The sequence below is a fragment of the Phyllobates terribilis genome, unplaced genomic scaffold (assembly GCF_046119375.1).
Source record: "Phyllobates terribilis strain yellow unplaced genomic scaffold, ASM4611937v1 Scaffold_30__1_contigs__length_15301838, whole genome shotgun sequence".
NCBI lineage: Eukaryota > Metazoa > Chordata > Amphibia > Anura > Dendrobatidae > Phyllobates > Phyllobates terribilis.
Window position 1 is genome coordinate 9,035,201 of NW_027362790.1, and position 27,530 is coordinate 9,062,730.

The following is a 27,530-nucleotide window of genomic DNA, read 5'->3' on the forward strand; positions in this document are numbered from 1 at the left end:
CCCGGACCCGATGCGGTGATCCCTCTGATCTCTCCATTCTGCCGGATAGCCTCTGCGAAGAGTTCTATAACACAAACAAAAAGAAGAGGTGATAGAGGGCAGCCTTGTCTGACCCCAGAGAGGACAGGGAAGGGGTCAGTCTTCCAGCCGTTCACCAACACCGAGCTGTGGATATCAAAATACATCAGACGGACATACGAACAAAACATGTTACCCAAACCTAACCGGTGCAGAGCTCGGCCCATGAACTCGTGGGAAACCCGGTCGAAGGCCTTCTCCTGATCCAAGGAGACCAGGGCCGCGTGTGCGCGGCGGACCTTGATGTACTCGACCGTGTCCCGCACGAGAGCGAGGCTGTCTGCGATGCGACGTCCAGGGATGCCGCAGGTCTGGTCCGGGTGGATGATCCGTCCGATGACCGTCTTAAGTCGTGTCGCCATCGTCTTGGCCAGGATCTTGTAGTCCACGTTGAGCAGAGTGATGGGACGCCAATTCCTCAGGTCGCACCTCTCTCCCTTCCGCTTGTACAGGATCGTGACCATTCCTTCCCTCAAAGATGGAGGCATTCTACCCTCCACCACCATCTCCTCGTACAGGTCCAACAGGTCCGGACAGATGAGGTCTCCCAGCGCTACATAGAGCTCCGCTGGAAGACCATCACTGCCCGGGGTCCTGCCGGTCCTAAAGGATTTAGCGGCAGAGAGCAATTCGCCCACCATCAGAGGTTTGTCCAAGGCTGCCGTGCCTGCAGGATCAAGATGGTTAGTGATACCTGACAGGAACTTATCAGCAGCGTCGGGGTCGGTAGTCTTGTGGGAGTAGAGTTCGCTGTAGAAGTCGCTGACGACCCTCATCACGTCCTCCTTCCCACGTCGCATGTTTCCGCTCTCGTCTCGCAGCTCGTTCAGGGGCGTGTGACCGGCATGAAGTTTCCTGAAAAAGAATGAGTTACATTTCTCACCCTTCTCCAGATTCTCCACTTTGGAACGGAAGATGATTCGCTTGGACTCCTCCTCAAAGTGCCTTTTCAGGCTCTTCTTGGTCTCCTCCAGCTCCTCCCTCACGTCCCAGCCGCAGTGAAGAAGGTCCTGCAGCGACCGCAGCTCGCGCTGCAGCCCTCTGAAGTCCCTCCTCTTCTCACACGCCTGTTGTCGACCCTTGGCCTGAAAGAAACAGCGAAACTCAAGTTTAACATATTCCCACCAATCAGAGACTGTTTGGAAGCTACCCTTGTAGGACTGCCACATTGCGTAGGCTGCTCTCAGCTCCTCCACGACTTCATCCTGAGCCAGCAGAGCACAATTCAGCTTCCAGGAGCCGGGGCCGGACGGAAAACCGTCGCCGAGGACACCTTGTAAGTGAATGGCTCTGTGGTCGGAGAAGAAGCAGGAGACCATCGAGTGCCTACTCTGCCTGACTGCCCGAGAGGTGAACACAAAGTCAATCCTGGAGCGGAGTGAGCCATCGGGTCGGCTCCACGAATAGTTCGTGGAGCCTCTCCCCATGGAGCCCACCACGTCCTGAAGAGAGGCCTCGGTTACCATCTCGATGAGCAGCTTGGACGTGATGTCCAACTTGGCAGATGTGCCAGAACTACGACCGTCCTCCTCGATGGGGCAGTTGAAATCCCCGGCCATCACTAAGGTCCTGGTGGTGGCAAGCTGAAGCCGCAGGGTCTGGAAAAGCTCCAAACGCTCATTCTTCAGTGGGGACGCATACACGTTGATGAACCTGACAGGTTCTCCCGCCCAGTTGCCATCTACAACAAGAGCCCTGCCGCAGATGAGCTCCTGGACGGACTCAAGCGTGAATGCGCCCCCCCTGATCAGAATTGCGACCCCCGCAGACTTGCAGTCACCCCCACCGGACCAGTAGGATGGACCGTGGGACCACTCCCTGGCCAGATGTTTGAAGGACCTAGAGGAGGGAAGGGAACATTCCTGCAACATATAAACATCACACAACTGGGAAGTAAGGAAGGCATAAATAGTCTGACGTCTGAACTTGTCCTTGATGCTCCTGACATTAATGGAAAATAAGTTAATATTAGCCATCATGTAGGGAAAAAAGAAAAAGTTAGCGCAGGCAATACACCTTAGTTACCACTCCGGTCGGGTGGTCCCTCGTCGGTGTTGACTGCTGGTGACGGGATCACCAGCAGGCCCTCTTCCTCCATCTGGTCAAGCAGCGCGGCCTCGATCTCGGCGACCACCAGTTCCTCCTCTTCTGGCTCGGCCACCAGGGTCTCAACCATGTGCTCCATCTCTTCTGGCTCAGGGAGGGTATCCTCCTTTTCGCCTACGAAATCCAGAATCTTCTTTTTGGAGGATTCAGTAGCAGGGCTGTCCTCCACCTTCCTCTTTCCCCGGGTTGGAACTGGGGAGACAAGAAGGGGAAAATCCTCCTCGGAATAGATAGCGGCGGGTGGAGGAAAGGTTAATTCCACCGCTACCATGGTCTGGGGAGGGAGAGTGGCTGCCGGGGCAGGGGAAAGGACACCTGCTGAGGAGTAGGGGAAGGAGGAAGAGGAAGTGGAATCCTCAGCAGGGGTGGCCGGGGTGGGGGGGGATTGGACGGGGGTGGCAGGGGGAGGGATCGAGAGAGGGGTGACAGAACTCTTACCCTCCTTTGACTTTTTCTTCTGCTTCGGAGCTGCTGGGACCGTCGCTGGGGCTTTGGCCACCGACTCCTTGACCGCTTTGGCCTTGGTCGTCTCGGCCTTGGCCGCTGGGGCCTTGGTCGTCGCGTCCTTGACCTTCACAGGCCTGGTCGTCGGGGCCTTGTCCTCCGTAGCTGGGGTCGTCGCAACCACCGATGCCCAGGATCTCTCACGCCTGGGGCAATCCTTGTACAGATGAGCCGCCAGCCCACACAGGTTGCAGGACGTCTTCTTCGGGCAGTCCTTCGAGCTGTGTCCCGTCACTCGACAAATCCTGCAGGCATCCTCCTTGCAGTCCTTCATCTCGTGGCCGTTCTTGCCGCATCTCCTGCAGTTCCGCGGCATGTCCAGGTAATAGATGAGGCCGTAGGAGTTGCCCAGGGAGAATGTCGGGGGCAGGTGCCGAAGTCCGTCTGAGTACGCCAGGTCCCTGTGAAGTCTAACGGTCACCGACCACTTACCTGTCCAGAAGCCGAGTCCATTCAGGATGTGAGAGGGTTCCTTCACAACCAAACAGAAGCGTCTCAGGAAGGTACAGATGTCTTGGCCTGGGGTGTGCGGGTTGCGCATGGAGACCGTGATCCTCCTTTCATCCCTCTGGATAGGGCAGCTACCTGTAAAGGCAGAGAAAGAATTATCCGGTCCTTTTGCGCTTACCATTTCCCAGAACCTCCTGCAGGTGTTCACAGTGGCGAAGGTGACGAAGAAGATCCCCGTCAAGAAGGTCTGGATGCTGAGGGTGTCCGACCTGGAGAAGCCTCGATCCAGCAGCATCTTCTGGCAGAACACGTCCGAGGACATGTCCGGCACCCTCCCATCCACTTCCTTCAGCTTCAGGGCCACCGTCTGCCGCATCCATGGCTCCAGGGCTGGAGCTTCGTGGCGGGGCTTCTGGGGTCCCTTCTGCTGGCCAGTCGTGAAGGCAGAGTCCTTGGGGTCAGAATCGGCTCCTGGCTGGGCCCTCCTGGCTGTCCCCAGCTCCAGGCTCTTCTTTTCGGCCTTCCTCGCAGCGCTTGCCATGGCTTTCCTCCTGCAGTTACTTCTTGGAGCTGGATCTGGAACTCTTCCCGGAATGGGTGGAGCTATGCAGATTCTTCTCCCGTCGTGTTCTGGACAAATTCCCCGAAAGGTCTTTGTCTCGATGATTTTCTTCCTCGAAGATTCCACAGGACAGCCCGATTCTTCTCCGAGTCTTCGTCTTCTTCTGGATTCTTTAGAGCTTCTTCCTCCCACCGATATCCGCCTTCGTTCTCCGATGTCAGCTGGGATCCGAAGCTCTTCTCCTTCCGAGTTCGATCGCTCTCGTCAAGTGTAGATCGTAGCTCTTGTGTTCTTAAAAGAACAGATACTACACTTGATCTTAGCCAAAAGGCCGAGAAGCGATAACCAGAATTGGTTTCAAACTACGGAGCCACCCAAGGATCCTGAAAAGTCCATTTGTGGAGATGAGCTCCTGGACTCCCGTTAAGAAGACATGTTGTCAACCTCTAGATCCCTTACATGCCTGCACTTTTCGGCTTGCTGCTGCTGCAATCCACGCGTTTTAGATCTGCATAACTCCACCTCTTTAAACACAGCACCTTCACCCCCTGCTGTTCCCACCCGCCTCAACACCGTTGGAAGGGAGGAGAACCAATTAAGGCGGGGGGTGGGGTGGAACGAGCAGCTGTCTACCCTTAGCAGGAGGGCTCCTGATTACATACCTCTCCTGCTGCTGCTGCTGCTGGCTGTCCAGCAGCAGACTGAAGGTGGCTGCTGCTGTGCACAGGTATATAAAGGCTCAGAGCCTATTATGACACGCGCAGCCAGCGTTCCATTGCCACATTCCATCTACTGCAGGCAGGATACCTGGCTGGCTGAATGTCGCTGAGAAGCTCACAGAGACCGCCATAAGCAACAGTTTAACAGAATGCCACAGACTAATCAACCAAACTTTTTGGGTTGGGTTCTCTTTTATAGTCTGCAGGCATTAAATGAAAGAAGTCAGTGTTCCAGCAGAAGGAGACAACGTTTCAGAAAAGGCATTGTAGCAAACCAAAAAAGAAATTTTAAGCGCAGCAGAGTAACCAGCGCACATACCTGTTAGCTCAGGTGAGTTTAAAAGGCTGCTGTTGATAACAAGGGCATTTGCTAAATAGATGGTGTGTGTGCAACAATATACTGAAAGGTCAATTATATTGTGCAGCTTATCTCACCACCTGTAGTTATTTAGGTGAAAGCTCCAAAATGCTTGCCTAATATGTCTGTTTATCCAAAAGGAAATAAAAAGGGAGAGCTAGAAAGATAGCATTGCATCACATTACATGGCAATGCAATGCACAGTTGCTGAAGTTGAACCAAAATGAGCTTGTAATCTGGCTTCTGCAACTTTGAACATGAAAAATCCAATGAGGAGAAGAAAAGCAAAGCCAAAGAGTCCATCCCAAAATCCGACAAACAAGCAAAATGAACAAAAAACATTGAATTCAATTCTTTCTGATTTTAGAAACTGCATTAAAGAAGGGGTGCACCGGTCCTGGAGATACTGCAATACCAGGTCAATGCGTGGAGTGGACAGAGCAAGCTCTTTTTCCATCTCCCTGTTCTAAAAATCCATTTAATATATGGTCCCCAGATAGGGGACGTATCAGATATTAAACTGATAAGAACAGATACTACACTTGATCTTAGCCAAAAGGCCGAGAAGCGATAACCAGAATTGGTTTCAAACTACGGAGCCACCCAAGGATCCTGAAAAGTCCATTTGTGGAGATGAGCTCCTGGACTCCCGTTAAGAAGACATGTTGTCAACCTCTAGATCCCTTACATGCCTGCACTTTTCGGCTTGCTGCTGCTGCAATCCACGCGTTTTAGATCTGCATAACTCCACCTCTTTAAACACAGCACCTTCACCCCCTGCTGTTCCCACCCGCCTCAACACCGTTGGAAGGGAGGAGAACCAATTAAGGCGGGGGGTGGGGTGGAACGAGCAGCTGTCTACCCTTAGCAGGAGGGCTCCTGATTACATACCTCTCCTGCTGCTGCTGCTGCTGGCTGTCCAGCAGCAGACTGAAGGTGGCTGCTGCTGTGCACAGGTATATAAAGGCTCAGAGCCTATTATGACACGCGCAGCCAGCGTTCCATTGCCACATTCCATCTACTGCAGGCAGGATACCTGGCTGGCTGAATGTCGCTGAGAAGCTCACAGAGACCGCCATAAGCAACAGTTTAACAGAATCCCACAGACTAATCAACCAAACTTTTTGGGTTGGGTTCTCTTTTATAGTCTGCAGGCATTAAATGAAAGAAGTCAGTGTCCCAGCAGAAGGAGACAACGTTTCAGAAAAGGCATTGTAGCAAACCAAAAAAGAAATTTTAAGCGCAGCAGAGTAACCAGCGCACATACCTGTTAGCTCAGGTGAGTTTAAAAGGCTGCTGTTGATAACAAGGGCATTTGCTAAATAGATGGTGTGTGTGCAACAATATACTGAAAGGTCAATTATATTGTGCAGCTTATCTCACCACCTGTAGTTATTTAGGTGAAAGCTCCAAAATGCTTGCCTAATATGTCTGTTTATCCAAAAGGAAGTAAAAAGGGAGAGCTAGAAAGATAGCATTGCATCACATTACATGGCAATGCAATGCACAGTTGCTGAAGTTGAACCAAAATGAGCTTGTAATCTGGCTTCTGCAACTTTGAACATGAAAAATCCAATGAGGAGAAGAAAAGCAAAGCCAAAGAGTCCATCCCAAAATCCGACAAACAAGCAAAATGAACAAAAAACATTGAATTCAATTCTTTCTGATTTTAGAAACTGCATTAAAGAAGGGGTGCACCGGTCCTGGAGATACTGCAATACCAGGTCAATGCGTGGAGTGGACAGAGCAAGCTCTTTTTCCATCTCCCTGTTCTAAAAATGCATTTAATATATGGTCCCCAGATAGGGGACGTATCAGATATTAAACTGATAAGAACAGATACTACACTTGATCTTAGCCAAAAGGCCGAGAAGCGATAACCAGAATTGGTTTCAAACTACGGAGCCACCCAAGGATCCTGAAAAGTCCATTTGTGGAGATGAGCTCCTGGACTCCCGTTAAGAAGACATGTTGTCAACCTCTAGATCCCTTACATGCCTGCACTTTTCGGCTTGCTGCTGCTGCAATCCACGCGTTTTAGATCTGCATAACTCCACCTCTTTAAACACAGCACCTTCACCCCCTGCTGTTCCCACCCGCCTCAACACCGTTGGAAGGGAGGAGAACCAATTAAGGCGGGGGGTGGGGTGGAACGAGCAGCTGTCTACCCTTAGCAGGAGGGCTCCTGATTACATACCTCTCCTGCTGCTGCTGCTGCTGGCTGTCCAGCAGCAGACTGAAGGTGGCTGCTGCTGTGCACAGGTATATAAAGGCTCAGAGCCTATTATGACACGCGCAGCCAGCGTTCCATTGCCACATTCCATCTACTGCAGGCAGGATACCTGGCTGGCTGAATGTCGCTGAGAAGCTCACAGAGACCGCCATAAGCAACAGTTTAACAGAATGCCACAGACTAATCAACCAAACTTTTTGGGTTGGGTTCTCTTTTATAGTCTGCAGGCATTAAATGAAAGAAGTCAGTGTTCCAGCAGAAGGAGACAACGTTTCAGAAAAGGCATTGTAGCAAACCAAAAAAGAAATTTTAAGCGCAGCAGAGTAACCAGCGCACATACCTGTTAGCTCAGGTGAGTTTAAAAGGCTGCTGTTGATAACAAGGGCATTTGCTAAATAGATGGTGTGTGTGCAACAATATACTGAAAGGTCAATTATATTGTGCAGCTTATCTCACCACCTGTAGTTATTTAGGTGAAAGCTCCAAAATGCTTGCCTAATATGTCTGTTTATCCAAAAGGAAGTAAAAAGGGAGAGCTAGAAAGATAGCATTGCATCACATTACATGGCAATGCAATGCACAGTTGCTGAAGTTGAACCAAAATGAGCTTGTAATCTGGCTTCTGCAACTTTGAACATGAAAAATCCAATGAGGAGAAGAAAAGCAAAGCCAAAGAGTCCATCCCAAAATCCGACAAACAAGCAAAATGAACAAAAAACATTGAATTCAATTCTTTCTGATTTTAGAAACTGCATTAAAGAAGGGGTGCACCGGTCCTGGAGATACTGCAATACCAGGTCAATGCGTGGAGTGGACAGAGCAAGCTCTTTTTCCATCTCCCTGTTCTAAAAATCCATTTAATATATGGTCCCCAGATAGGGGACGTATCAGATATTAAACTGATAAGAACAGATACTACACTTGATCTTAGCCAAAAGGCCGAGAAGCGATAACCAGAATTGGTTTCAAACTACGGAGCCACCCAAGGATCCTGAAAAGTCCATTTGTGGAGATGAGCTCCTGGACTCCCGTTAAGAAGACATGTTGTCAACCTCTAGATCCCTTACATGCCTGCACTTTTCGGCTTGCTGCTGCTGCAATCCACGCGTTTTAGATCTGCATAACTCCACCTCTTTAAACACAGCACCTTCACCCCCTGCTGTTCCCACCCGCCTCAACACCGTTGGAAGGGAGGAGAACCAATTAAGGCGGGGGGTGGGGTGGAACGAGCAGCTGTCTACCCTTAGCAGGAGGGCTCCTGATTACATACCTCTCCTGCTGCTGCTGCTGCTGGCTGTCCAGCAGCAGACTGAAGGTGGCTGCTGCTGTGCACAGGTATATAAAGGCTCAGAGCCTATTATGACACGCGCAGCCAGCGTTCCATTGCCACATTCCATCTACTGCAGGCAGGATACCTGGCTGGCTGAATGTCGCTGAGAAGCTCACAGAGACCGCCATAAGCAACAGTTTAACAGAATGCCACAGACTAATCAACCAAACTTTTTGGGTTGGGTTCTCTTTTATAGTCTGCAGGCATTAAATGAAAGAAGTCAGTGTTCCAGCAGAAGGAGACAACGTTTCAGAAAAGGCATTGTAGCAAACCAAAAAAGAAATTTTAAGCGCAGCAGAGTAACCAGCGCACATACCTGTTAGCTCAGGTGAGTTTAAAAGGCTGCTGTTGATAACAAGGGCATTTGCTAAATAGATGGTGTGTGTGCAACAATATACTGAAAGGTCAATTATATTGTGCAGCTTATCTCACCACCTGTAGTTATTTAGGTGAAAGCTCCAAAATGCTTGCCTAATATGTCTGTTTATCCAAAAGGAAGTAAAAAGGGAGAGCTAGAAAGATAGCATTGCATCACATTACATGGCAATGCAATGCACAGTTGCTGAAGTTGAACCAAAATGAGCTTGTAATCTGGCTTCTGCAACTTTGAACATGAAAAATCCAATGAGGAGAAGAAAAGCAAAGCCAAAGAGTCCATCCCAAAATCCGACAAACAAGCAAAATGAACAAAAAACATTGAATTCAATTCTTTCTGATTTTAGAAACTGCATTAAAGAAGGGGTGCACCGGTCCTGGAGATACTGCAATACCAGGTCAATGCGTGGAGTGGACAGAGCAAGCTCTTTTTCCATCTCCCTGTTCTAAAAATCCATTTAATATATGGTCCCCAGATAGGGGACGTATCAGATATTAAACTGATAAGAACAGATACTACACTTGATCTTAGCCAAAAGGCCGAGAAGCGATAACCAGAATTGGTTTCAAACTACGGAGCCACCCAAGGATCCTGAAAAGTCCATTTGTGGAGATGAGCTCCTGGACTCCCGTTAAGAAGACATGTTGTCAACCTCTAGATCCCTTACATGCCTGCACTTTTCGGCTTGCTGCTGCTGCAATCCACGCGTTTTAGATCTGCATAACTCCACCTCTTTAAACACAGCACCTTCACCCCCTGCTGTTCCCACCCGCCTCAACACCGTTGGAAGGGAGGAGAACCAATTAAGGCGGGGGGTGGGGTGGAACGAGCAGCTGTCTACCCTTAGCAGGAGGGCTCCTGATTACATACCTCTCCTGCTGCTGCTGCTGCTGGCTGTCCAGCAGCAGACTGAAGGTGGCTGCTGCTGTGCACAGGTATATAAAGGCTCAGAGCCTATTATGACACGCGCAGCCAGCGTTCCATTGCCACATTCCATCTACTGCAGGCAGGATACCTGGCTGGCTGAATGTCGCTGAGAAGCTCACAGAGACCGCCATAAGCAACAGTTTAACAGAATGCCACAGACTAATCAACCAAACTTTTTGGGTTGGGTTCTCTTTTATAGTCTGCAGGCATTAAATGAAAGAAGTCAGTGTTCCAGCAGAAGGAGACAACGTTTCAGAAAAGGCATTGTAGCAAACCAAAAAAGAAATTTTAAGCGCAGCAGAGTAACCAGCGCACATACCTGTTAGCTCAGGTGAGTTTAAAAGGCTGCTGTTGATAACAAGGGCATTTGCTAAATAGATGGTGTGTGTGCAACAATATACTGAAAGGTCAATTATATTGTGCAGCTTATCTCACCACCTGTAGTTATTTAGGTGAAAGCTCCAAAATGCTTGCCTAATATGTCTGTTTATCCAAAAGGAAGTAAAAAGGGAGAGCTAGAAAGATAGCATTGCATCACATTACATGGCAATGCAATGCACAGTTGCTGAAGTTGAACCAAAATGAGCTTGTAATCTGGCTTCTGCAACTTTGAACATGAAAAATCCAATGAGGAGAAGAAAAGCAAAGCCAAAGAGTCCATCCCAAAATCCGACAAACAAGCAAAATGAACAAAAAACATTGAATTCAATTCTTTCTGATTTTAGAAACTGCATTAAAGAAGGGGTGCACCGGTCCTGGAGATACTGCAATACCAGGTCAATGCGTGGAGTGGACAGAGCAAGCTCTTTTTCCATCTCCCTGTTCTAAAAATCCATTTAATATATGGTCCCCAGATAGGGGACGTATCAGATATTAAACTGATAAGAACAGATTTTTTTTTTTTTTTTTTTTTTTTCTCCTCAGACGAGGAAATTCCACAGTCTATGGAAACCAGACAAAGGAAAATTCCATCAAAACAGCTGCGTCAAATCCAATACGCAATTTGCTGTCCCCATCATCATCGGAAATATTTATTTCATATTTCAAAACAACAATAACAAAAATCAAGAGGTACTAACAATATATCTCCACTTTTTAACTTTCCATATTCCCTCCGCATCCACTTCCCCTCTCCTCTTTTTGTCCCATAGGAAACACACATACATCTTCCCCAAAATCACCTTCACACTATCCTTTACAGCAATTTCCTTCCTTTTAAACACATACACATTCCTCACATCCCATAACACTTCCTTTATACATGCAAGCATCAACCACAAGACTCTTTCCTTCGTCCCATCACATATTCCCAAACCAAACATAAACAACTCAAAAGACAACAAATTCACACCACACAATTCTTTACACAAAGGCCCCATTCTCCCAATCACATCTCTAGCATACTGGCAATTCCAAAAAACATGCAACACACTTTCCCTTCCACCACAGCCATTTCTTGGACACATTTCACTCCTCACCAAACCTCTATTCCTCTGAAATTCTCTCACAGGTAATACTCCATGTAAAGACTGCCACACAACTTCACTCTGTTTGTTGGTCATACCACTCATCCGCGCTTTCTTCCAAACCTTCTGCACATCACCACCCCTAACCATATTTATTCCACATTGTACCTCTCTACATTCAATCATCCTATACACAGCCTTCTTATTCTCCAGCAATCTCACATCTGCATCACACAGTTCATACCTCACCAAAAACTTATAAACCCACACATACCATACAGGCACCTCAAAAGCAATCGGACATCGCAAATCCCTTTCTTGCCACTTTAAACGAAACAAATACGCTCCAAATAAATACCTACACATAGATGAAAACTTTCCATCCGCCCTAATCACTTTCAAAACAAACACAACGATATTCACACCAAAAAACACGTCCAAATTTGGAAAACCCAAACCACCTTTTTCCACTCTTTTAACCAAAATTTCTCTCCTAGCTCTCTCCATTTTGGAGTTCCACAAAAAAACAAATAAAATTCTATTCAAGCTTCTCATACACATATATCCTGGTGGAAATACTACCGCAATATATAAAAATATTGGCAACACCACACTCTTAACAATTAAAATCTTCCCAAAAAAGGATAAACTCCTCAATTTCCAAAAATTCAACTTCTGCTCAACTTTTCCTTTCGCATCATCCCAACTTTCTTTCCCATCCAAACTCTCTGAAAACTTCACACCCAAAACTTTAATAGGTCCATTCACTACATTCACACCTACATCCCTACTTAAACTTCCGCCTCCAAAACCCTTACACTCACTCTTTTCCCAATTCACTTTAAACGCAGATGCACCACAAAAAATAGACACTAACAACTTCACCCGCCTCACCGAACATTCAGAATCACATAATACACACACGTCATCCATATAACCACTCACCTTCCATTCTTTTCCTCCACCTCCCGGCACTTGCACACCACGAATTACCTTATCTTTCCTCAGCATACACAACAATGGCTCAATTGCACAAATAAATGCTACAGGGGACAAAGGACACCCCTGTCGCACACCCGAAAACACATTCACTTTCCTACCCACATACCCATTCATTAAAACACAGCTATAAACACCCGCATACAAACTTCTCACTCGCCCAACAAAATCAGCCGGAAAACCCATTTTTAACAACACTCTGAACAAAAAACCATGCGACAACCTATCATAAGCCTTTTCAAAATCCAAACTTAACAAAAATACACTCTTCTTACGACCCATGCAATCCCATAGACAATCTCTTAACATACACACACACTCATGAATCCGCCTCCCAGGTACCGCACAACACTGCTCATCCCCAATCACACTCTCTATCACATCACGCATCCTATTAGCCATAAGTTTTGCATAGATTTTATAATCACAATTAAGTAACGTTATTGGCCTCCAATTCCTCAGACTTTTCAAATCCCCTTTCTTAGGAATTAACACAACCAAACCTGCACGCATACTCTCAGTCACCTCCATGTTTCCCCACATATACTTACATACATCCACAAAGTCCTTACCAATCACACCCCACATCACACGATAAAATTCTACTGGGAGGCCATCCTCCCCCGGCGTCTTATTCAAAGCCATACTACACATAACCTTCCATACCTCATCACCAGTCACCTCACCCATCACTCTCTCTCTTTCTGCTTCACTCAACTTACTCTCTAACACACTCAAAACATCATTCTCCAAACATTCATCCCTCTGTTTCACTGCATACAGATCCTCATAAAACTTAGCCACCTCTTCACACATATCCTCTCCACTCACCTCACTTCCATCTGCTCCATACACCACGCTCATACTCTGTTTCTTTCCAAAAACTTTTTTAAAGAAAAACCGAGAACATTTCTCATCCTGCTCCATCTTATCAATCTTTGCCCTAAACACTATGCTTCTCCCTCTCTCCAACAAAAACTCACTAATCTCCTTTTTTACCTCTAAAATATCCTCCTCCACCTCAACTCCTCCTTCCCTTAACTTATACAAAACGCTCAACCGCGCGTTCAGTTTAACAAAACTCTCTCTTTTAATTGCTGCATACTTGTATCCTAAATTTTTAAAGAACATTTTTGCTTGTTTCTTCACCCAGTCCCACCACTCACAAACATTCCCAAACTCATTTTTATGCTTACACCATTCTTCATACCACCTTTCATACTCCTTTCTCACATCTTCATTCTCTAACAGTTTAACATTTAACTTCCACAATCCTCTCCCAAACACTCCATCAACTTTTATATCCAACTCACACAACATACACACATGATCTGAAAAAAGAACGTTTTCCTGCCTATAATTAACAGAAACCATATTTTTAGAAATAAAACAATAATCCAATCTGGATTGTACCCTACCACTCTCAGAAAAGAAAGTGTTCAACAAAGGATTCATGTTACACACGCGCTGCATATCACACAACCCAAAATCATTCACTAACTCCAATAATGCTTTCCCAGACACATCCACATTCACTCTCCCCACATCACAGTTCATATCACCCACAATTACCACAGGTATTCTTCCTGGAACAAAAAGCTTAAAATTTTTTCAAATAAATTTTTGCGCTCATTTTTTTCAACTGGCGCATAAACATTAATAACACAAAACTTTACATTCTTGTATACAAAATTAGCAAGGATACATCTCCCCACCTCAATAACCAAATAATCACTCAAAACAACCTCCCTTCCTTTAACCAAAATACCCACACCATCATTCTTATTACATGCACTCCCCGACCACACAGACGCTCCATAAGACCATTCATCCCCTTTCACACCATCCACTACCCCACATTCTTGTAAACAAAAAATAGATGCATTTTGCATAGCTAAAAACTCAAAAATAGCAGCTCTTCTTACTTTACTTTTAAACACTCTTACGTTTTGGGACACTATGGTAAATCCCATAATACTTCTACTCCTTCACCAATTACACAAAGAAATAGCCTTTGGCCTAAACCAAAGCTCACAAGAGGACAAAAAGAAAAAACATTTACAATATTATATGGTGACACTATCCAGCACCACCACTATCCTCCTCCGCCATCAGAACAGAACAGCTGGTTTCCGACCCGCTGGCTTCACCAGCCACACTCCTCATTCTGGCAGTTCTGATCTTCCTCTGAGGCTCACTAAAATCTGCATCATCACTGCCCCCACCATCCTCCCTACGACTCTTATTTGCACCCCTATCATCCTCCGAAGAAAAATCTTCAATGTTTTCAGGACCCGAAGGGTGTTCAGGACTGTCGGGTTCCGAGATTTGCACTTCACATCCTGTTGCGTCCATTGCCTCTCCAAAAGTCATCATCTCAGGCAGCTCTGCTTCCACCACTTTCCTAGATATTCTTGCAGACACTGCCTTTTTCTCCACCTTTGCCACTTCCCTCCAGAACTCCTTTTCTTCCCTCCGCTTCTTCCTCATTTCTTCAGCAGAAGAAGAACATGGTCTCAGGGACACCTCCTCTGGCGCCGTAGAGGGAGAGGCTCTACCAGTTTCCCGCCTCCTTCCCTCTCTCTCCTCCCTCTCCAATCTTTCCAGCACTTTCAGTGCGCTTGCCATCTGCCTCCTCTCCAGCTCCTCCTCCTTCTGTTCTTTATCAGAACGTCTAGGTGCACTCATAGGACAGTCCTTATACATGTGATCACTACTCCCACAGACATCACAGGACTTGGCCTCTGGACACTGGTTGGCCATATGCCCCTCCTTTCTGCAATTTCGGCAACACTGCCCTTTAAGGCATGTTACCATGGTATGTCCGAAAGAAAAGCATCTACGGCAAAACATGGGCTGGCCTGGGTAAAAGAGGAAACCTCTATGGCCTGCAACGGAAAAATTTGATGGAGGGTGTCTAAAGCCCCCCACACTGTCAGGATCCCTTTTCAATTTCACACGGAATTTATACTGACAGTTAAAGATTCCTAGACAATTGACTTGCTTCACTCCCTTCCGCACATATTCACAGTAGCGAGAGAGGAAGCACTCCAGCAGCTCAGGGTCTGTAAAAGGGTTATAGACAGTCACAGTCACCTCCTTTTCTTGCAGACCAAACAAAGGTTCCCATCTAACTCCTTCCAAGCAGGGGTCACTAGAGTGACCACGGAGCCATTCAAAGACATTAAGGCAAACATCCTGGTCCATAAAGGTAACGTCATAATTACCTTGACGTGAAAATTCGTTGACACTGAAGATCTCAGAACGTCTTGCTCCAGCTTTGCCTTCAACGATGTCTTGGACAATGAAAACCACGTTGTTCTTGTTCTGGTCAGATGGATCCACGGACAAACGGATGGTGTTCTTCACAAAAGACATCTTGGATTCTGTCGGTATGGAATACCACAGGAAAAAGCAGAAAATCCTCCACAAAAGGGTCCGGATTCCTCCAGGAGACTCGCACCAATCAAGGTACAGTCATACGATCGCAGCCAAAAGGCCGAGAAGCGATAACCAGAATTGGTTTCAAACTACGGAGCCACCCAAGGATCCTGAAAAGTCCATTTGTGGAGATGAGCTCCTGGACTCCCGTTAAGAAGACATGTTGTCAACCTCTAGATCCCTTACATGCCTGCACTTTTCGGCTTGCTGCTGCTGCAATCCACGCGTTTTAGATCTGCATAACTCCACCTCTTTAAACACAGCACCTTCACCCCCTGCTGTTCCCACCCGCCTCAACACCGTTGGAAGGGAGGAGAACCAATTAAGGCGGGGGGTGGGGTGGAACGAGCAGCTGTCTACCCTTAGCAGGAGGGCTCCTGATTACATACCTCTCCTGCTGCTGCTGCTGCTGGCTGTCCAGCAGCAGACTGAAGGTGGCTGCTGCTGTGCACAGGTATATAAAGGCTCAGAGCCTATTATGACACGCGCAGCCAGCGTTCCATTGCCACATTCCATCTACTGCAGGCAGGATACCTGGCTGGCTGAATGTCGCTGAGAAGCTCACAGAGACCGCCATAAGCAACAGTTTAACAGAATGCCACAGACTAATCAACCAAACTTTTTGGGTTGGGTTCTCTTTTATAGTCTGCAGGCATTAAATGAAAGAAGTCAGTGTTCCAGCAGAAGGAGACAACGTTTCAGAAAAGGCATTGTAGCAAACCAAAAAAGAAATTTTAAGCGCAGCAGAGTAACCAGCGCACATACCTGTTAGCTCAGGTGAGTTTAAAAGGCTGCTGTTGATAACAAGGGCATTTGCTAAATAGATGGTGTGTGTGCAACAATATACTGAAAGGTCAATTATATTGTGCAGCTTATCTCACCACCTGTAGTTATTTAGGTGAAAGCTCCAAAATGCTTGCCTAATATGTCTGTTTATCCAAAAGGAAGTAAAAAGGGAGAGCTAGAAAGATAGCATTGCATCACATTACATGGCAATGCAATGCACAGTTGCTGAAGTTGAACCAAAATGAGCTTGTAATCTGGCTTCTGCAACTTTGAACATGAAAAATCCAATGAGGAGAAGAAAAGCAAAGCCAAAGAGTCCATCCCAAAATCCGACAAACAAGCAAAATGAACAAAAAAATTGAATTCAATTCTTTCTGATTTTAGAAACTGCATTAAAGAAGGGGTGCACCGGTCCTGGAGATACTGCAATACCAGGTCAATGCGTGGAGTGGACAGAGCAAGCTCTTTTTCCATCTCCCTGTTCTAAAAATCCATTTAATATATGGTCCCCAGATAGGGGACGTATCAGATATTAAACTGATAAGAACAGATACTACACTTGATCTTAGCCAAAAGGCCGAGAAGCGATAACCAGAATTGGTTTCAAACTACGGAGCCACCCAAGGATCCTGAAAAGTCCATTTGTGGAGATGAGCTCCTGGACTCCCGTTAAGAAGACATGTTGTCAACCTCTAGATCCCTTACATGCCTGCACTTTTCGGCTTGCTGCTGCTGCAATCCACGCGTTTTAGATCTGCATAACTCCACCTCTTTAAACACAGCACCTTCACCCCCTGCTGTTCCCACCCGCCTCAACACCGTTGGAAGGGAGGAGAACCAATTAAGGCGGGGGGTGGGGTGGAACGAGCAGCTGTCTACCCTTAGCAGGAGGGCTCCTGATTACATACCTCTCCTGCTGCTGCTGCTGCTGGCTGTCCAGCAGCAGACTGAAGGTGGCTGCTGCTGTGCACAGGTATATAAAGGCTCAGAGCCTATTATGACACGCGCAGCCAGCGTTCCATTGCCACATTCCATCTACTGCAGGCAGGATACCTGGCTGGCTGAATGTCGCTGAGAAGCTCACAGAGACCGCCATAAGCAACAGTTTAACAGAATGCCACAGACTAATCAACCAAACTTTTTGGGTTGGGTTCTCTTTTATAGTCTGCAGGCATTAAATGAAAGAAGTCAGTGTTCCAGCAGAAGGAGACAACGTTTCAGAAAAGGCATTGTAGCAAACCAAAAAAGAAATTTTAAGCGCAGCAGAGTAACCAGCGCACATACCTGTTAGCTCAGGTGAGTTTAAAAGGCTGCTGTTGATAACAAGGGCATTTGCTAAATAGATGGTGTGTGTGCAACAATATACTGAAAGGTCAATTATATTGTGCAGCTTATCTCACCACCTGTAGTTATTTAGGTGAAAGCTCCAAAATGCTTGCCTAATATGTCTGTTTATCCAAAAGGAAGTAAAAAGGGAGAGCTAGAAAGATAGCATTGCATCACATTACATGGCAATGCAATGCACAATTGCTGAAGTTGAACCAAAATGAGCTTGTAATCTGGCTTCTGCAACTTTGAACATGAAAAATCCAATGAGGAGAAGAAAAGCAAAGCCAAAGAGTCCATCCCAAAATCCGACAAACAAGCAAAATGAACAAAAAACATTGAATTCAATTCTTTCTGATTTTAGAAACTGCATTAAAGAAGGGGTGCACCGGTCCTGGAGATACTGCAATACCAGGTCAATGCGTGGAGTGGACAGAGCAAGCTCTTTTTCCATCTCCCTGTTCTAAAAATCCATTTAATATATGGTCCCCAGATAGGGGACGTATCAGATATTAAACTGATAAGAACAGATACTACACTTGATCTTAGCCAAAAGGCCGAGAAGCGATAACCAGAATTGGTTTCAAACTACGGAGCCACCCAAGGATCCTGAAAAGTCCATTTGTGGAGATGAGCTCCTGGACTCCCGTTAAGAAGACATGTTGTCAACCTCTAGATCCCTTACATGCCTGCACTTTTCGGCTTGCTGCTGCTGCAATCCACGCGTTTTAGATCTGCATAACTCCACCTCTTTAAACACAGCACCTTCACCCCTGCTGTTCCCACCCGCCTCAACACCGTTGGAAGGGAGGAGAACCAATTAAGGCGGGGGGTGGGGTGGAACGAGCAGCTGTCTACCCTTAGCAGGAGGGCTCCTGATTACATACCTCTCCTGCTGCTGCTGCTGCTGGCTGTCCAGCAGCAGACTGAAGGTGGCTGCTGCTGTGCACAGGTATATAAAGGCTCAGAGCCTATTATGACACACGCAGCCAGCGTTCCATTGCCACATTCCATCTACTGCAGGCAGGATACCTGGCTGGCTGAATGTCGCTGAGAAGCTCACAGAGACCGCCATAAGCAACAGTTTAACAGAATGCCACAGACTAATCAACCAAACTTTTTGGGTTGGGTTCCCTTTTATAGTCTGCAGGCATTAAATGAAAGAAGTCAGTGTTCCAGCAGAAGGAGACAATGTTTCAGAAAAGGCATTGTAGCAAACCAAAAAAGAAATTTTAAGCGCAGCAGAGTAACCAGCGCACATACCTGTTAGCTCAGGTGAGTTTAAAAGGCTGCTGTTGATAACAAGGGCATTTGCTAAATAGATGGTGTGTGTGCAACAATATACTGAAAGGTCAATTATATTGTGCAGCTTATCTCACCACCTGTAGTTATTTAGGTGAAAGCTCCAAAATGCTTGCCTAATATGTCTGTTTATCCAAAAGGAAGTAAAAAGGGAGAGCTAGAAAGATAGCATTGCATCACATTACATGGCAATGCAATGCACAGTTGCTGAAGTTGAACCAAAATGAGCTTGTAATCTGGCTTCTGCAACTTTGAACATGAAAAATCCAATGAGGAGAAGAAAAGCAAAGCCAAAGAGTCCATCCCAAAATCCGACAAACAAGCAAAATGAACAAAAAACATTGAATTCAATTCTTTCTGATTTTAGAAACTGCATTAAAGAAGGGGTGCACCGGTCCTGGAGATACTGCAATACCAGGTCAATGCGTGGAGTGGACAGAGCAAGCTCTTTTTCCATCTCCCTGTTCTAAAAATCCATTTAATATATGGTCCCCAGATAGGGGACGTATCAGATATTAAACTGATAAGAACAGATACTACACTTGATCTTAGCCAAAAGGCCGAGAAGCGATAACCAGAATTGGTTTCAAGTACGGAGCCACCCAAGGATCCTGAAAAGTCCATTTGTGGAGATGAGCTCCTGGACTCCCGTTAAGAAGACATGTTGTCAACCTCTAGATCCCTTACATGCCTGCACTTTTCGGCTTGCTGCTGCTGCAATCCACGCGTTTTAGATCTGCATAACTCCACCTCTTTAAACACAGCACCTTCACCCCCTGCTGTTCCCACCCGCCTCAACACCGTTGGAAGGGAGGAGAACCAATTAAGGCGGGGGGTGGGGTGGAACGAGCAGCTGTCTACCCTTAGCAGGAGGGCTCCTGATTACATACCTCTCCTGCTGCTGCTGCTGCTGGCTGTCCAGCAGCAGACTGAAGGTGGCTGCTGCTGTGCACAGGTATATAAAGGCTCAGAGCCTATTATGACACGCGCAGCCAGCGTTCCATTGCCACATTCCATCTACTGCAGGCAGGATACCTGGCTGGCTGAATGTCGCTGAGAAGCTCACAGAGACCGCCATAAGCAACAGTTTAACAGAATGCCACAGACTAATCAACCAAACTTTTTGGGTTGGGTTCTCTTTTATAGTCTGCAGGCATTAAATGAAAGAAGTCAGTGTTCCAGCAGAAGGAGACAACGTTTCAGAAAAGGCATTGTAGCAAACCAAAAAAGAAATTTTAAGCGCAGCAGAGTAACCAGCGCACATACCTGTTAGCTCAGGTGAGTTTAAAAGGCTGCTGTTGATAACAAGGGCATTTGCTAAATAGATGGTGTGTGTGCAACAATATACTGAAAGGTCAATTATATTGTGCAGCTTATCTCACCACCTGTAGTTATTTAGGTGAAAGCTCCAAAATGCTTGCGTAATATGTCTGTTTATCCAAAAGGAAGTAAAAAGGGAGAGCTAGAAAGATAGCATTGCATCACATTACATGGCAATGCAATGCACAGTTGCTGAAGTTGAACCAAAATGAGCTTGTAATCTGGCTTCTGCAACTTTGAACATGAAAAATCCAATGAGGAGAAGAAAAGCAAAGCCAAAGAGTCCATCCCAAAATCCGACAAACAAGCAAAATGAACAAAAAACATTGAATTCAATTCTTTCTGATTTTAGAAACTGCATTAAAGAAGGGGTGCACCGGTCCTGGAGATACTGCAATACCAGGTCAATGCGTGGAGTGGACAGAGCAAGCTCTTTTTCCATCTCCCTGTTCTAAAAATCCATTTAATATATGGTCCCCAGATAGGGGACGTATCAGATATTAAACTGATAAGAACAGATACTACACTTGATCTTAGCCAAAAGGCCGAGAAGCGATAACCAGAATTGGTTTCAAACTACGGAGCCACCCAAGGATCCTGAAAAGTCCATTTGTGGAGATGAGCTCCTGGACTCCCGTTAAGAAGACATGTTGTCAACCTCTAGATCCCTTACATGCCTGCACTTTTCGGCTTGCTGCTGCTGCAATCCACGCGTTTTAGATCTGCATAACTCCACCTCTTTAAACACAGCACCTTCACCCCCTGCTGTTCCCACCCGCCTCAACACCGTTGGAAGGGAGGAGAACCAATTAAGGCGGGGGGTGGGGTGGAACGAGCAGCTGTCTACCCTTAGCAGGAGGGCTCCTGATTACATACCTCTCCTGCTGCTGCTGCTGCTGGCTGTCCAGCAGCAGACTGAAGGTGGCTGCTGCTGTGCACAGGTATATAAAGGCTCAGAGCCTATTATGACACGCGCAGCCAGCGTTCCATTGCCACATTCCATCTACTGCAGGCAGGATACCTGGCTGGCTGAATGTCGCTGAGAAGCTCACAGAGACCGCCATAAGCAACAGTTTAACAGAATGCCACAGACTAATCAACCAAACTTTTTGGGTTGGGTTCTCTTTTATAGTCTGCAGGCATTAAATGAAAGAAGTCAGTGTTCCAGCAGAAGGAGACAACGTTTCAGAAAAGGCATTGTAGCAAACCAAAAAAGAAATTTTAAGCGCAGCAGAGTAACCAGCGCACATACCTGTTAGCTCAGGTGAGTTTAAAAGGCTGCTGTTGATAACAAGGGCATTTGCTAAATAGATGGTGTGTGTGCAACAATATACTGAAAGGTCAATTATATTGTGCAGCTTATCTCACCACCTGTAGTTATTTAGGTGAAAGCTCCAAAATGCTTGCCTAATATGTCTGTTTATCCAAAAGGAAGTAAAAAGGGAGAGCTAGAAAGATAGCATTGCATCACATTACATGGCAATGCAATGCACAATTGCTGAAGTTGAACCAAAATGAGCTTGTAATCTGGCTTCTGCAACTTTGAACATGAAAAATCCAATGAGGAGAAGAAAAGCAAAGCCAAAGAGTCCATCCCAAAATCCGACAAACAAGCAAAATGAACAAAAAACATTGAATTCAATTCTTTCTGATTTTAGAAACTGCATTAAAGAAGGGGTGCACCGGTCCTGGAGATACTGCAATACCAGGTCAATGCGTGGAGTGGACAGAGCAAGCTCTTTTTCCATCTCCCTGTTCTAAAAATCCATTTAATATATGGTCCCCAGATAGGGGACGTATCAGATATTAAACTGATAAGAACAGATACTACACTTGATCTTAGCCAAAAGGCCGAGAAGCGATAACCAGAATTGGTTTCAAACTACGGAGCCACCCAAGGATCCTGAAAAGTCCATTTGTGGAGATGAGCTCCTGGACTCCCGTTAAGAAGACATGTTGTCAACCTCTAGATCCCTTACATGCCTGCACTTTTCGGCTTGCTGCTGCTGCAATCCACGCGTTTTAGATCTGCATAACTCCACCTCTTTAAACACAGCACCTTCACCCCTGCTGTTCCCACCCGCCTCAACACCGTTGGAAGGGAGGAGAACCAATTAAGGCGGGGGGTGGGGTGGAACGAGCAGCTGTCTACCCTTAGCAGGAGGGCTCCTGATTACATACCTCTCCTGCTGCTGCTGCTGCTGGCTGTCCAGCAGCAGACTGAAGGTGGCTGCTGCTGTGCACAGGTATATAAAGGCTCAGAGCCTATTATGACACACGCAGCCAGCGTTCCATTGCCACATTCCATCTACTGCAGGCAGGATACCTGGCTGGCTGAATGTCGCTGAGAAGCTCACAGAGACCGCCATAAGCAACAGTTTAACAGAATGCCACAGACTAATCAACCAAACTTTTTGGGTTGGGTTCCCTTTTATAGTCTGCAGGCATTAAATGAAAGAAGTCAGTGTTCCAGCAGAAGGAGACAATGTTTCAGAAAAGGCATTGTAGCAAACCAAAAAAGAAATTTTAAGCGCAGCAGAGTAACCAGCGCACATACCTGTTAGCTCAGGTGAGTTTAAAAGGCTGCTGTTGATAACAAGGGCATTTGCTAAATAGATGGTGTGTGTGCAACAATATACTGAAAGGTCAATTATATTGTGCAGCTTATCTCACCACCTGTAGTTATTTAGGTGAAAGCTCCAAAATGCTTGCCTAATATGTCTGTTTATCCAAAAGGAAGTAAAAAGGGAGAGCTAGAAAGATAGCATTGCATCACATTACATGGCAATGCAATGCACAGTTGCTGAAGTTGAACCAAAATGAGCTTGTAATCTGGCTTCTGCAACTTTGAACATGAAAAATCCAATGAGGAGAAGAAAAGCAAAGCCAAAGAGTCCATCCCAAAATCCGACAAACAAGCAAAATGAACAAAAAACATTGAATTCAATTCTTTCTGATTTTAGAAACTGCATTAAAGAAGGGGTGCACCGGTCCTGGAGATACTGCAATACCAGGTCAATGCGTGGAGTGGACAGAGCAAGCTCTTTTTCCATCTCCCTGTTCTAAAAATCCATTTAATATATGGTCCCCAGATAGGGGACGTATCAGATATTAAACTGATAAGAACAGATACTACACTTGATCTTAGCCAAAAGGCCGAGAAGCGATAACCAGAATTGGTTTCAAGTACGGAGCCACCCAAGGATCCTGAAAAGTCCATTTGTGGAGATGAGCTCCTGGACTCCCGTTAAGAAGACATGTTGTCAACCTCTAGATCCCTTACATGCCTGCACTTTTCGGCTTGCTGCTGCTGCAATCCACGCGTTTTAGATCTGCATAACTCCACCTCTTTAAACACAGCACCTTCACCCCCTGCTGTTCCCACCCGCCTCAACACCGTTGGAAGGGAGGAGAACCAATTAAGGCGGGGGGTGGGGTGGAACGAGCAGCTGTCTACCCTTAGCAGGAGGGCTCCTGATTACATACCTCTCCTGCTGCTGCTGCTGCTGGCTGTCCAGCAGCAGACTGAAGGTGGCTGCTGCTGTGCACAGGTATATAAAGGCTCAGAGCCTATTATGACACGCGCAGCCAGCGTTCCATTGCCACATTCCATCTACTGCAGGCAGGATACCTGGCTGGCTGAATGTCGCTGAGAAGCTCACAGAGACCGCCATAAGCAACAGTTTAACAGAATGCCACAGACTAATCAACCAAACTTTTTGGGTTGGGTTCTCTTTTATAGTCTGCAGGCATTAAATGAAAGAAGTCAGTGTTCCAGCAGAAGGAGACAACGTTTCAGAAAAGGCATTGTAGCAAACCAAAAAAGAAATTTTAAGCGCAGCAGAGTAACCAGCGCACATACCTGTTAGCTCAGGTGAGTTTAAAAGGCTGCTGTTGATAACAAGGGCATTTGCTAAATAGATGGTGTGTGTGCAACAATATACTGAAAGGTCAATTATATTGTGCAGCTTATCTCACCACCTGTAGTTATTTAGGTGAAAGCTCCAAAATGCTTGCGTAATATGTCTGTTTATCCAAAAGGAAGTAAAAAGGGAGAGCTAGAAAGATAGCATTGCATCACATTACATGGCAATGCAATGCACAGTTGCTGAAGTTGAACCAAAATGAGCTTGTAATCTGGCTTCTGCAACTTTGAACATGAAAAATCCAATGAGGAGAAGAAAAGCAAAGCCAAAGAGTCCATCCCAAAATCCGACAAACAAGCAAAATGAACAAAAAACATTGAATTCAATTCTTTCTGATTTTAGAAACTGCATTAAAGAAGGGGTGCACCGGTCCTGGAGATACTGCAATACCAGGTCAATGCGTGGAGTGGACAGAGCAAGCTCTTTTTCCATCTCCCTGTTCTAAAAATCCATTTAATATATGGTCCCCAGATAGGGGACGTATCAGATATTAAACTGATAAGAACAGATACTACACTTGATCTTAGCCAAAAGGCCGAGAAGCGATAACCAGAATTGGTTTCAAACTACGGAGCCACCCAAGGATCCTGAAAAGTCCATTTGTGGAGATGAGCTCCTGGACTCCCGTTAAGAAGACATGTTGTCAACCTCTAGATCCCTTACATGCCTGCACTTTTCGGCTTGCTGCTGCTGCAATCCACGCGTTTTAGATCTGCATAACTCCACCTCTTTAAACACAGCACCTTCACCCCCTGCTGTTCCCACCCGCCTCAACACCGTTGGAAGGGAGGAGAACCAATTAAGGCGGGGGGTGGGGTGGAACGAGCAGCTGTCTACCCTTAGCAGGAGGGCTCCTGATTACATACCTCTCCTGCTGCTGCTGCTGCTGGCTGTCCAGCAGCAGACTGAAGGTGGCTGCTGCTGTGCACAGGTATATAAAGGCTCAGAGCCTATTATGACACGCGCAGCCAGCGTTCCATTGCCACATTCCATCTACTGCAGGCAGGATACCTGGCTGGCTGAATGTCGCTGAGAAGCTCACAGAGACCGCCATAAGCAACAGTTTAACAGAATGCCACAGACTAATCAACCAAACTTTTTGGGTTGGGTTCTCTTTTATAGTCTGCAGGCATTAAATGAAAGAAGTCAGTGTTCCAGCAGAAGGAGACAACGTTTCAGAAAAGGCATTGTAGCAAACCAAAAAAGAAATTTTAAGCGCAGCAGAGTAACCAGCGCACATACCTGTTAGCTCAGGTGAGTTTAAAAGGCTGCTGTTGATAACAAGGGCATTTGCTAAATAGATGGTGTGTGTGCAACAATATACTGAAAGGTCAATTATATTGTGCAGCTTATCTCACCACCTGTAGTTATTTAGGTGAAAGCTCCAAAATGCTTGCCTAATATGTCTGTTTATCCAAAAGGAAGTAAAAAGGGAGAGCTAGAAAGATAGCATTGCATCACATTACATGGCAATGCAATGCACAGTTGCTGAAGTTGAACCAAAATGAGCTTGTAATCTGGCTTCTGCAACTTTGAACATGAAAAATCCAATGAGGAGAAGAAAAGCAAAGCCAAAGAGTCCATCCCAAAATCCGACAAACAAGCAAAATGAACAAAAAACATTGAATTCAATTCTTTCTGATTTTAGAAACTGCATTAAAGAAGGGGTGCACCGGTCCTGGAGATACTGCAATACCAGGTCAATGCGTGGAGTGGACAGAGCAAGCTCTTTTTCCATCTCCCTGTTCTAAAAATCCATTTAATATATGGTCCCCAGATAGGGGACGTATCAGATATTAAACTGATAAGAACAGATACTACACTTGATCTTAGCCAAAAGGCCGAGAAGCGATAACCAGAATTGGTTTCAAACTACGGAGCCACCCAAGGATCCTGAAAAGTCCATTTGTGGAGATGAGCTCCTGGACTCCCGTTAAGAAGACATGTTGTCAACCTCTAGATCCCTTACATGCCTGCACTTTTCGGCTTGCTGCTGCTGCAATCCACGCGTTTTAGATCTGCATAACTCCACCTCTTTAAACACAGCACCTTCACCCCTGCTGTTCCCACCCGCCTCAACACCGTTGGAAGGGAGGAGAACCAATTAAGGCGGGGGGTGGGGTGGAACGAGCAGCTGTCTACCCTTAGCAGGAGGGCTCCTGATTACATACCTCTCCTGCTGCTGCTGCTGCTGGCTGTCCAGCAGCAGACTGAAGGTGGCTGCTGCTGTGCACAGGTATATAAAGGCTCAGAGCCTATTATGACACACGCAGCCAGCGTTCCATTGCCACATTCCATCTACTGCAGGCAGGATACCTGGCTGGCTGAATGTCGCTGAGAAGCTCACAGAGACCGCCATAAGCAACAGTTTAACAGAATGCCACAGACTAATCAACCAAACTTTTTGGGTTGGGTTCCCTTTTATAGTCTGCAGGCATTAAATGAAAGAAGTCAGTGTTCCAGCAGAAGGAGACAACGTTTCAGAAAAGGCATTGTAGCAAACCAAAAAAGAAATTTTAAGCGCAGCAGAGTAACCAGCGCACATACCTGTTAGCTCAGGTGAGTTTAAAAGGCTGCTGTTGATAACAAGGGCATTTGCTAAATAGATGGTGTGTGTGCAACAATATACTGAAAGGTCAATTATATTGTGCAGCTTATCTCACCACCTGTAGTTATTTAGGTGAAAGCTCCAAAATGCTTGCCTAATATGTCTGTTTATCCAAAAGGAAGTAAAAAGGGAGAGCTAGAAAGATAGCATTGCATCACATTACATGGCAATGCAATGCACAGTTGCTGAAGTTGAACCAAAATGAGCTTGTAATCTGGCTTCTGCAACTTTGAACATGAAAAATCCAATGAGGAGAAGAAAAGCAAAGCCAAAGAGTCCATCCCAAAATCCGACAAACAAGCAAAATGAACAAAAAACATTGAATTCAATTCTTTCTGATTTTAGAAACTGCATTAAAGAAGGGGTGCACCGGTCCTGGAGATACTGCAATACCAGGTCAATGCGTGGAGTGGACAGAGCAAGCTCTTTTTCCATCTCCCTGTTCTAAAAATCCATTTAATATATGGTCCCCAGATAGGGGACGTATCAGATATTAAACTGATAAGAACAGATACTACACTTGATCTTAGCCAAAAGGCCGAGAAGCGATAACCAGAATTGGTTTCAACTACGGAGCCACCCAAGGATCCTGAAAAGTCCATTTGTGGAGATGAGCTCCTGGACTCCCGTTAAGAAGACATTTTGTCAACCTCTAGATCCCTTACATGCCTGCACTTTTCGGCTTGCTGCTGCTGCAATCCACGCGTTTTAGA

At 46.1% G+C, this 27,530-nt stretch overlaps 14 non-coding genes and 1 pseudogene across 14 annotated transcripts; all 15 read right to left on the reverse strand.

Annotated features, from left to right (window-relative positions):
* Positions 1-3,965: 3,965 nt before the first annotated feature.
* Positions 3,966-4,043, reverse strand: LOC141179991 (U2 spliceosomal RNA; annotated as a pseudogene).
* Positions 4,044-5,158: 1,115 nt separating this feature from the next.
* LOC141180330 (U2 spliceosomal RNA) lies at positions 5,159-5,349 on the reverse strand. Its single transcript, XR_012256086.1, has one exon. It is a non-coding gene; the product is annotated as a U2 spliceosomal RNA (small nuclear RNA).
* Positions 5,350-6,464: 1,115 nt separating this feature from the next.
* Positions 6,465-6,655, reverse strand: LOC141179412 (U2 spliceosomal RNA). The gene has a single exon (XR_012255430.1). It is a non-coding gene; the product is annotated as a U2 spliceosomal RNA (small nuclear RNA).
* Positions 6,656-7,770: 1,115 nt separating this feature from the next.
* LOC141180342 (U2 spliceosomal RNA) lies at positions 7,771-7,961 on the reverse strand. The gene has a single exon (XR_012256097.1). It is a non-coding gene; the product is annotated as a U2 spliceosomal RNA (small nuclear RNA).
* Positions 7,962-9,076: 1,115 nt separating this feature from the next.
* On the reverse strand, positions 9,077-9,267 carry LOC141180354 (U2 spliceosomal RNA). The gene has a single exon (XR_012256108.1). It is a non-coding gene; the product is annotated as a U2 spliceosomal RNA (small nuclear RNA).
* Positions 9,268-10,382: 1,115 nt separating this feature from the next.
* Positions 10,383-10,577, reverse strand: LOC141179883 (U2 spliceosomal RNA). The gene has a single exon (XR_012255826.1). It is a non-coding gene; the product is annotated as a U2 spliceosomal RNA (small nuclear RNA).
* A 6,156-nt stretch (positions 10,578-16,733) lies between these two features.
* Positions 16,734-16,924, reverse strand: LOC141180367 (U2 spliceosomal RNA). The gene has a single exon (XR_012256120.1). It is a non-coding gene; the product is annotated as a U2 spliceosomal RNA (small nuclear RNA).
* A 1,115-nt stretch (positions 16,925-18,039) lies between these two features.
* Positions 18,040-18,230, reverse strand: LOC141180380 (U2 spliceosomal RNA). The gene has a single exon (XR_012256131.1). It is a non-coding gene; the product is annotated as a U2 spliceosomal RNA (small nuclear RNA).
* A 1,114-nt stretch (positions 18,231-19,344) lies between these two features.
* On the reverse strand, positions 19,345-19,535 carry LOC141180392 (U2 spliceosomal RNA). The gene has a single exon (XR_012256142.1). It is a non-coding gene; the product is annotated as a U2 spliceosomal RNA (small nuclear RNA).
* A 1,114-nt stretch (positions 19,536-20,649) lies between these two features.
* LOC141180404 (U2 spliceosomal RNA) lies at positions 20,650-20,840 on the reverse strand. Its single transcript, XR_012256153.1, has one exon. It is a non-coding gene; the product is annotated as a U2 spliceosomal RNA (small nuclear RNA).
* A 1,115-nt stretch (positions 20,841-21,955) lies between these two features.
* Positions 21,956-22,146, reverse strand: LOC141180416 (U2 spliceosomal RNA). Its single transcript, XR_012256164.1, has one exon. It is a non-coding gene; the product is annotated as a U2 spliceosomal RNA (small nuclear RNA).
* Positions 22,147-23,260: 1,114 nt separating this feature from the next.
* Positions 23,261-23,451, reverse strand: LOC141180428 (U2 spliceosomal RNA). Its single transcript, XR_012256175.1, has one exon. It is a non-coding gene; the product is annotated as a U2 spliceosomal RNA (small nuclear RNA).
* A 1,114-nt stretch (positions 23,452-24,565) lies between these two features.
* On the reverse strand, positions 24,566-24,756 carry LOC141180441 (U2 spliceosomal RNA). The gene has a single exon (XR_012256186.1). It is a non-coding gene; the product is annotated as a U2 spliceosomal RNA (small nuclear RNA).
* A 1,115-nt stretch (positions 24,757-25,871) lies between these two features.
* On the reverse strand, positions 25,872-26,062 carry LOC141180453 (U2 spliceosomal RNA). The gene has a single exon (XR_012256197.1). It is a non-coding gene; the product is annotated as a U2 spliceosomal RNA (small nuclear RNA).
* A 1,114-nt stretch (positions 26,063-27,176) lies between these two features.
* LOC141180465 (U2 spliceosomal RNA) lies at positions 27,177-27,367 on the reverse strand. Its single transcript, XR_012256208.1, has one exon. It is a non-coding gene; the product is annotated as a U2 spliceosomal RNA (small nuclear RNA).
* Positions 27,368-27,530: the final 163 nt, after the last annotated feature.